An 11,390-nucleotide genomic window follows, 5' to 3' on the forward strand; every position below is an offset into this window, starting at 1 on the left:
GTGGTCATTCAAGCCAAGAGGCCCACAAAATTTAGAGACCCAATCCAATTGAAGACAAAACAATATCTCAAGTAGGTAGAACGTTGAATCACAATAATGCTAAGTGCATCAAATTTGAGTTCTAGATGACTGAATACGTAAGGTCATAAATATTTAATTAATCAATGCTCACAAAATCATGTGGTCATCCAAGCCAAGATGCCCACAAAATTTAGAGACCCAATCCAATTGAACCAACAACAAAATCATAGAAGACAATAAAATATCTCAAGTAGGTAGAATGGGCCCATTCACAATAATGCTAAGTGACACCAAAATTTGTGCATCAAATTTGAGTTACAGATGACTTAATACGTGAAGTCATAAATATTTAATTAACTAATGCCAACTTAATAAGAATATGATTTAGTTAATTTATATTGAGAAGAAGATTAAAAACCTTAATGAATTAACAAAAAGTTTTGCAGCTCGCCCTAAACAATTAAGCTTGCTGTTGTACTTACCATCGTTCCCACCATCACAAATAAACGAAATCCTTGAGCTATGTACTATATATATTGATTTGTATGGGCGGCGTTTGGCATAAGCAAAGTGAGCGACCGCACAAGGTCACACTTTAAAAGGAGGTTCCACTTTAAATATTAATTTACATTAATATGATGCTGTAGCTTAATAATTATATTGATTTAATAACATTAATATTCACTTTTCATTTGTCTTTCAATATCAAATAAGGAAAGTTTGGCCTCATAATAAATATTATTTTATCTCTTATATTAAGAAGATAATATTAATGTTCATTTTCCTATTCCTATTTAATATTGGTTTTCATGACTTTGTATGCAAATTTTTTTCCAGCCGCATGTATCTTATTTTTTTTATTTTTTGCAATCTTCAGCCTTCAGCCTTCAACCACTCAACTCTCTCTCTCTCTCTCTCTCTCTCTCTCTCTCTCAAATTCTCAGATTTTGTTTTTCTTATATATTTTGTATATTATTATTTTTTTTCTTGATTATTGATAATTAGTAATTTGATGATAACAAGATTTTGATTATATAGTTTGATTACTTTTTATAATTTTTCGTTGAAGACTTTATTTTAGGAGGCTTTCTTGTTGTTTTAGTACAGGACCCCTAAAATCTCAGAGCAGCTGCCAAGGGTGGAGCTATCAAGGGGCTGTACTGGGCTTTAGCATGGTGTTGAGCTTCACTTTAGGCTTAAATGTATAAAGAAATGCAGTACAATTAAATATTAGCCTACTCCCTCATAGCGACACATAGTACATTTTTTTTTCCTCAGCCAACGGAAATGTACAAGATCAGACAAACATAACTTACAAAAAGATTAAAAAAAAGGAAAAGTAAAACATTAGAACATTAAAATAAAACAACTTACACTTTTTTCCTACCCCATTATTGTTTGTCGTTGGTCAAACTCAAGTACAACTTTAATATATTAGAACATCATTAAATCAATGGTACCAAGCTCCGAATGTTCCCCAATCTGCATGCAATCTAAGATAGTACATCACCTTTATTTCTCAAGTTTCTTATCTTTATTCATTGGTTGTTTGTTTGCTAATTAATTGGCTCCAATTTTTAGTTCTACTGATTAGTGATTTTTTTGGATTTGGTTGTACTTATTTGTGGTAGTGTTTGGAAAATGAATTTCTAAATTTAACTAGACTATAGGCCTCGTTCGCGTTTAGTTATGCTGTTTTTGGGCTTTCGTCCCCCAACCAAACAAAATTTGAATTATTATATATTATATTATAGTAGAAGTCAAGAAAAAAAAAATTTGCTAGGCCCTAAATAAATTCTTGGTTCCGCCATTGACCGCCGCTGTTTGTATCTGTAATAATTTTACAATATAGAAAAGCAAAAGCTAGGGATTTGATGTAGTTTCTGATCATGGTGAAGGATCATTGACTGGCGGAGAAACACATTATTGATTGTTGAAAGGAAGGGAAGAGAAGGAAAGGGGATTTATAGGGTATCTGATTCTCTTTCTAATTGTTCTTGCTGCCCTTGAGGAGAATATCATGTGGTTGTTATAGTGATATATCTCGAAATTCCGACCTTTCGGTTGGCAACCCAGCTGAGGTGCTGTACTCTAAACTGTAAGATTGTTACAAATGCAAATGAATAGTACCAAGTTTCGTGTTTGTATTTATTTCGGTTATTTGTGATAGTGGGAACGATCATACGAATACAAGTTGGGTTTTGATTAATTAAATTTTAAGTTTTATCCTAATCCAGGTTGAAATTGGTTAATTAAATGTTTATGTCATGACATGTGCACGCATATCACTTGAGACTCAAAATTTGGTGCATCAATTTGGCATGGCTAGCACTACCAGAAATCAATAACACAAATTTCTTTTCTTATGAAATTAACACAAAATAATATCACAACTAAATCCAAACATACGTGGTACATAGTACAGTCGAATGCTGCTAATTAAGCATGCATGTTACAGCATAACACAAAGTGCTTTCACTAAAAATTTCATAATTAAATGTCATCCAAGGAGTGCAGATGTGAAAGACTTGGTGAAAGTTTCAAGTGCTTTCAACCCTTCTTTAGGAGACTTGGGTTCCCCCAACACCTTCACAATGGCACTACCAACAATAACACCATCTGCTTCCCACTCTGCTATTTGTTTCACATGTTCAGGCTTTGATAGCCCAAAACCAACTGCCACAGGCTTGGTTATTGCCTCTCTAATTTCCCTTAAAAGCCTCGGAACTTGTTCGTGTCAAATAAAGTGGGTAGAATATTTTCATATTATATTTCATTCTTCAAAAGGAGGTATTTATAATACAAGAGTACAAACTCTAGTAGGGTTATACTAGGAAACTAAGATAAAGTCCTAATTACATAATATCTATATAAAAGGAAATAAATAGAATCATAATATATTAGGAAGTAAATCTCCTAATTACACTAGGATCTCGCTAACACTTCCCCTCAAGTTGGAGCAAAGATGTCGCACATGCCCAACTTGTCAAGCAAGTTAAGGAAGTTAATGGTAGAAACAACTTTTGTAAGGACATTGGCTAATTGATACTCAGAACTGATGAACGGGAAGGAAACAATCTTCACATCCAACTTCTCTTTAATGAAATTTCGATCAACCTCCACATGCTTTGTACAGTCATGTTGCACCGGGTTATGTGCAATTGCAATCGCAGCCTTATTGTCACAATATAAATCCATAGGTTTCTTAAGTTCACAGCCAAGATCTCTCAATAATCTCCTCAACCATAGCAACTCACATACGCCATGGGCCATCCCACGATACTCAGCCTCAGCACTAGATCGAGATACCAGCTTTTGTTTCTTGCTTCTCCAAGTAACAAGATTACCACCAACAAACATAAAATACCCAGACGTAGAACGCCTATCAGTAGCTGAACCTGCCCAATCAGCATCTGTGTATCCTTCCACATCTGTATGACTATACTTAGAAAATATTAACCCCTTGCCAGGAGTTACTTTGAGATATCTCAAAATATGCATCACAGCTCCCATATGGTCTTCACTAGGTGAGTGCATAAACTGACTCACTACACTCACTGCATATGTAATGTCAGGATGTGTATGAGCTAAATAAATTAATTTCCCCACAAGCCGTTGATAGCGCTCCTTATCAGTAGGAATTTGATAAGGATATAACTCCAACTTGTGATTCTGTTCACTAGGAGTATCAATTGGTTTACAATCCAACATTCCAGTTTCTGCAAGTAAATCCAAAATATACTTCTTTTTAGACAAGAAAATACCATGCTTAGATCTAGCAACTTCAATCCCGAGAAAATACTTCAAGTCACCTAATGATTTCATCTCAAACTCAGACGCCAGATATTTTTGGAGACTTTGTATTTCTGTCTGATCATCTCCAGTTACAATCATATCATCAACATAAATTATTAAAGCTGTCAATTTACCTTTACGGCGCTTCAGAAACAAAGTATGATCCGAATTACTTTGCACATACCCAAATTTCTTCATAGATGTAGCAAATCTTCCAAACCATGCTATTAGAGATTGCTTCAATCCATACAAGGACTTCCGCAATCTACATACAACACCCTCTTTAGAGGTCACATGAATACCAGGAGGAAGATCCATATAAATCTCTTCCTGGAGGTTGTCATGTAGAAATGCATTTTTGACATCAAACTGCAATAAAGGTTAATTATGGTTAGCAATAAGGGATAAAAGCACATGCACAGTATTGAGCTTCGCCACTGGAGCAAATGTCTCCAGATAATGCACTCCATATGTTTGCGTATACCCCTTGGCTACCAATCTAGCCTTGTAACAATCAATGGAACCATCAGCCTTATGCTTCAAAGTAAACACCCATCTGCATCCAACAGCTTTCTTTCCTTATGGCAAAGGAACTAGATCCCACGTCTTATTCTTGTTTAAGGCATCCATTTCCACAGTCATGGCATCCGTCCATTTAGGATTAGATAAAGCATCCTGCAGCTTAGGTGGCACACATACACTATATAATTGACACAAATATGATGCATGTGACTTAGATAAACGATGAGTTGTGACATAATGGCTAATGAGATATTTCGATTTGGCGTGTATATCAGGAGAATATTGTACTTTGGGTTTCCCACGAGTAGTTCGTAGGGGTAATTGATAAGTAGACATAGACAGATCATCAGAAATTAACTCACTTGACTCAATATCACGATTGGACTGGGGCAATGGCAGGGCAGATGGGGGGTATTATATTAAACTCGTCTTCGCAGGAAACACATGGAATAACATTAGTTGACCCAGGCGACCGGTCGCACCCATTTGGGTGACCGGTCATTTTCAGCCTTTCAACACCCGGATCAGCGTCAGGCGACCGGTCGTTTCCAAGCAGAGTGTATCATCGTCAGGCATCAAGTCACGCGACTGGTCATGTCCATCTGGGCAACCAGTCGTTTCTAGGTAGAGTGCGTTCTCTTTTGCTCCAGACTTGTGCGACCGGTTGCTATCTACTGAGCGACCGGTCGTTTTCTCTCCGAGTGTATCATTTGTATCATCCTCACCCACTTCTCTAAGTTAAAGATCCTGCAATCCGATATTCTCCAATTTACTCCCCTTCTCCCCCTGAATTGGAGAGGAGGGAGAAACATAATACAGTATGTGTATGTGTGTACATGTGTATATAAACACATATATCGCAATATACCATTTTATGCCTCAATGACGTTCTTCGTATATAAATATATAATTATGAATTGTTGTATGTATAATTAAGAGATACTATTTTGTACTAATTTGTGGTGAGTATGTACAAGTCAATGTACTCTAACTTAATACGTATAAACAATATGCCGGCTATGTTGTGGATAAGTAATTAAGTCTTTGTTAAATTGAAAATGATCAATCCTAATTCAATTGAGACCTTATCATCCACATTCTTAACATTTTTTCAAAATAATGGCAAGGAACATCTACTTTTTAACCTACATAAAATAAGGCAGAGATTTATTCATTTTAAAAGGGAATTTAGTAATATGATTTTTAAAAACCTTTGTGCGATGAAAGGACATCCTACGTGGCACAAAAGGTTGAGGGACAGAGTTACATGTTGCACATATGCTCTTTGAGCGACGAAACGTAATATGCATCGCTCATAATGTCTTTGTGCGATGACGGACACTTCGTCGCAATTTGGTATAACTGTGGCGGCCTAGGGCAGAGGGTTTAGGGTTTAGGGTTTAGGGTTCACAGATCAGGGTTTCTGTTTTGCGCGACGCTGGGATTCGTCGAGCAAAGAGGCCAAAATATTTGGCGGAACTAATACCTTATGCAATGATTTTCTCAATCTCGTCGCGCAAAGAGGCGAAATCTTAAGCGGCATTTCGACGTTGCGCAACGGTTTTATCTTCTTGTCGCGCAAAGGTCTAAAATTTTGGGCTGCATGAAGACCTTGCGCGACGGTTTTGTCTTCTTGTCGCGCAAGGGTCTGAAATTATAGGCGGCATGACGGCCTTGCACGACGGTTTTTATTTTTTCGTCACGCAAGGGAAGAAAAAAATTATGTTGCGCGACGGTTTTGGTCATTCGTCGCACAAGGTTATGTAATTTTCTGAGAAAACACAACAGACCCCTCATTTTTTCTAACTCTTCCCTTCGTCTCTCTCTCTCTCTCTCTCTCTCTCTCTCTCTCTCTCTCTCTCTCTCTCTCTCTCTCTCTCTCTCTCTCTCTCTCCCGATTGGCCCTAATGCCATAACCACCACATCATACCTCCTCAACCCACAAAACTCCCTTCCGCCACAACCCCTTTGAAGCCCAGCCGTTTCGCTGCAGTCACCGTCACGCCTATCGCTGCAAAATCGCGGTAATTGGGCCAATTTTCACCGGGAGAATTCTTTCTCCTCCGGCCACGAAACCAGACGTATGAGGTATGCTTTCTTGGTTTTGGTATGTCGATTTGTAGCTTTAACTTTGGCCGGTTTTTGAATTCAATTTTTGGCCACTTCCGGCCATTTTTCGGGATAGGCCCAAGAACAAAAGTGGGTCCAATTCATGTTCTGAACCTAGGGTGGGAAGCTTGGCCCTTAATATTGAGAATGTCATGTCAACTATCGTTATCGCTTTGGCCGCCACGCGCTGCCGTCCTGTGTGGCAGTGTGTGGGTACTGTAGCAGAGGGACATTGTGTCCCACTGCAATCCCCTAGTTGTCACGAGCGCGTAGGTGTGTTTGGATTTCAATTTGGTTACCGTTTCAGTCTCGAACGGATTTCTCCTATTGTGCTATTTTCGGGTTTGTTATGTTCGGACCGTTGGATCGAACTCAAATCACGTATGTTGTACCTTGTATTTCTAGGATCGTATAGGATTCGACGGATTTTCGATCAGAGTCCTAGATACTCCGATATCGCTAACCCTAGAGCAAGATATGCTTTAATTAAAATTAGTTAAGAATGTTAAAGTGGAATAATTTTTATGTTTGTTAATAATTCTGATATGTTTTTGTTTTATTAGTTGTTGAAATATTTTTATTTTATTTTATTACATGTTAACCCAATTAGATTAACTATGTTACATGCTTTACCTAATTTTTAAAATAAATGTTACATGGTGTTGTTAGGGCAAGATGTCAAACCTTATTAGACGCCATAAGGCGGTGACCACTGGACAGATTCGCCTCCTCTAGCTCAGCCTTCTTCTATCACTGCTCCAGCACAGATGGACCATATGCCCTGTGGTCTCGCGGTCTCCCATGCCCCGGCTTCATCAGCGTCATCTGTGGCGCAACCTCTTAACGCTAGACGTCATCACCTCCCCCCCAGCATAACCGATATAGCATCAACAAATGGTACTGGTGCGTCGGGGTCCCAACCAGGTAAAGATTGCCTTGAACTCCATCTGTTTTTGTCCAACATTTTTGTATGATTACTATTGAACGTATACTTTATATTTCTTTACAGCTAGGAAGAACACCCGGGGACCTTGTCAGCAGTTGAAGACGGCAAAGGTCACCCGAATGACCAACAGTTGTATCAGTATCGGATACGACGCGCGGCATCGGGCTGCACCCTATGACATTGGTCACGTCGTTCGGACCTATTGCTTGATCAAATGGAGGTCTTGGAAGGTCATGCCTGAGGAGATGCGGATGGAGGTGCTCGGACACTTGTCGGTATGTATCCTACCTTTTAAATGTTTTTCTTTCAAACTTTCTATATTTCTATTACTTAATGTATATAATTCATTTATTGCAGACGAACTACAATCTAGAGGACCTCGACGACTAGTTGGTGGCTTACGTCAACAGACTCTTTGCTGAGAGGTACAAGCAATGGAAGAGCGACCTGCACCACAATTTTTAGGCATTTGATGATTCGCAGGTCGCTCTTCACGAGGGTTGCCCGAAGGAGCTTGAGGGGCGAAATGATAGTTGGGCGTGGCTCTACGGTCATTTTGAGGAGTATGATTATGTGGTATTTTTTTTAATAATTAAGTTGAACATTATTACACGTTTTTTTAATAATATTTATTTATTTATATTTCATTTCAATTTCAACTAATACGTTTATTTTTTGTATAGCAAAAGGTGGCGAAAGCAAATAAGGGCAATAGGAACAAGAAGACGCTTCCCCACCGTTCAGGTTCCAGGCCATTCTCATATATGATGGAGGCGCGGCGGCGGGTAATAATAAAGTCATTTGTATTAAATTTTTAATGTCATTAATATATATTTTTTTTGTACTAACAATTTTCGTCTCTTGTTCAATTCAAGGGGGAGGGGGGGAGGGTCCGAATTCCTGGAAATCAACGTCTTTGGCGACGTTTATGTTCGACCTGGCAATGAGTTGGCAGAGTCCCTTCATGTAAGTATTATTATATTAATAATTCTATGCATCAAGTTCATAGTTACTATATGAATGTGTAATAAATATTTTATGTATGTCAAACAGGCGACGATGCTGGAGAAGAGCCAGTTGGTTCTGCAGGAGTCCGTCTCCCAACTTTCTCCTGATACTCCACTCGAGTCCGTGGATCCTCCACAGGATGCCGGGTTTCAAATCCTGATGGAGACCTTGGATCAAACTCTTGGGAGGAGGCCAGGGACATATTGTCGAGGGATAAGGAATGCCAGGCGACAGGAACCTATAGGCCCTTCATCGTCGCAGTCAAACCAAGTGACTACTTTGACAGCAGAGGTGGCTGAGCTTAAGACCCAACTCGCCCCGTATAGTACCCAGATGGCAGAGACGTCACAGCTTCTGTCGTTGATCGTTCGGTCCGGCTTTCCTGCTCCGAATGTTGGTCCCTCATCCACCTCCGACTCTATCCAACCCAAGCTTGGCAACCACACCTCTGCCCCTGTTGACCATGTCCAGACCTTCGAGCCGCATGTGCAAAACGATGACATAGATTTTGGAACATTGTTTTGATTATTTTTTGCTTTCTTCATTATATTTTAAACATTTTTCTTGTATTATATATATTTTTATATATATATAATTTTTTTTTTCTTCTGAAATTTGGTTTTCTCTTCTTTACATTATTTTATTGCAATTTAATTTTATTAAAAAAATATCCTAATTTTCTTTACAAAATATAAAAAATTAAAAATTAAAAAAATTAAAAAATATTTTAATTAAAAAATATATATAATTTTGTGCGACGAAAACTTGTCGTCGCGCTAATTCTCTTTTGAAATATATTTTTTGCGCGATGAATGATTTCTTCGTCGTGTATAGGTGGTCCAAATGTTTGTGACACCAAGATATCTCTCGTCCCTACAAATGCGAGCGACGATTACTCACCGTCGCGCTGAGAATGCATGACGAAAAACTTGTTGTCGTGCAAATGCGTGAGAGACGAAAGTTTCGTGCGACATGTATCTTTCGTCGCGCGGAGATCTGACACACGAAGGATTCTTTCGTCCCCAAAATATTGCGCGACAATCCCTCCCGTCGCGCTGAACATGAGCGACAAAGTGTGTATGGTCGCGCAAATGTTGGCGAGTCGTACAGTATGTGCGAAATATGTTGCCCCGCCGCTATTTTCGCGCGACCAATGGACTGTATTTGTCGTGCAAAGCCTTTCTTCACAACCTTTGCACCATTGACTGTGCGCGACAAAGTTTTTGTCGCGCTTATTTTTGTGCGACGAAAATAATTCGTTGCGCAATTTGTAAAATGTAGTAGTGTATATGATGCCATTGGCGGACCCATAGAGGCGTAAGGAGGTGCAACTGCTTCTCCTCTCAAAAGAAAAAGCCTTAGAAGTCACCCCTCTGCAATGCCTTGGAGGTGCCCACCGATTCGAGTAAATGCCTCATTGACCTTTTCTTTTCTTTGCTATGAGCAGTAGCGCGTTTCTTACTTTTAAGAATAGAAGTTAGGAAGATTGTGTTCCTTGGTTCCGAGCTTTTGCTTCTAAACTTTGTAGGTTCTATATTGGCAGCGAGTTTCATGCCTCAAGTGAGCAAATGTTCCTTTGAAATTTAAGTGTATCTCTAGATGCTCGCATGGTTCATGCATTTAGAGAAAAGCTAATGACTTTGACTTATTGTGTTTGTGAAATTCCTTTTTACTCAAAAAACTTTAATTCATAGGTTTAGTGATAGCTTGGATATTTACATTGAGAAATATGTTTTTGCTTGTATTAGTAATGAAAATATAATTGAACGTTTCATGATATGAAACCTCGTCGGCAACAATTAATTGTAGCTTAATGTTAATTGAGCACACTTATTGTCTCTACTCGACTGCATTATTGCAACAAGGTGGGAGTCATGCTATGTGAAGGAAAAATCAGAATAGAAAAGGTTGTCTTGCAAGAATTTTGCAACAAGTTAGGAGAAGACTCTTGGATATAGTAAAGAGAGATGTGTTATAGGTAGAAAGCCAAGTACATGTTGTGCATGCTAACTCATGTTGGTGTGACTTGTGAACCATTAACTTTCTTTCCTTACACCCTAAGGATTCCCATTATAATTATATTTGATTTACTTTAATTTCTGATTTTATACTGTAAATAGAAATATGAATTTATTACATTTACTTGCCCATTAAAGTTCCGTTGTATTATAAATATGATCTCCTACAATGACAAGAATATACAGAAAATTCCCACAAACAAATATTCTCTCATAGTTCTCATATTTTAGCATGGTATCAGAGCAGCGATATTGGAATTGCTGACTCTAGTTTCCAACCCCGCCCCCGCTATGGGGATTGATGATTTTTTTCAACCCTCATGGAGGTAACACCACTAACTCCTCTCCTTCTCAACCAATCATAATTGAGTTAAGTGCCCACGTGGCTCAGCTCCTAGTGATGCAGACTTTGACCCCGAACCCAATCCTGAATCAGGATCCTATTTTGATGACCCCGACCCTAACCCCGACTACGATAATGACCCTGACCTCGACTATGATGACGACGACCCTGACTCCGATGACAACCCCAACCCCGAATCTGTCTATTATTCAGACCCAGATCCTGATCTGGATTCCTACTAAACTTTTATCCTATGCATCTTCCGTTGCACAAATTATGACTTCTCAACTAACAACCCCGACACATGGACAAGATTACGCATACTGTGGTGATCCGAGACACAACCCGATACGACCCGTAATGATACTAGTTATAGATTTCATACTTCAGATAAGAGTGATTCCACAAGCTGGATAATTGATTTATTTGCAACTGATCATATGACGTTTGATCCTGATGTTTTTCTGAATACTATCCAACCTTAACAAACTTGTATTGTTAACGCCAATGAAGTTACTTATCCTGTGACAATGGCTGACACTGTTGCACTCTCATCCTCTCTCTCACTGTCTAATACTTTACTTGTTTCATCTTTATCCAATAGATTGATGTCAGTTAGTCAGCTTAC

The sequence above is a fragment of the Prunus persica genome, chromosome G3 (assembly GCF_000346465.2).
Source record: "Prunus persica cultivar Lovell chromosome G3, Prunus_persica_NCBIv2, whole genome shotgun sequence".
Taxonomy (NCBI): Eukaryota; Viridiplantae; Streptophyta; class Magnoliopsida; order Rosales; family Rosaceae; genus Prunus; species Prunus persica.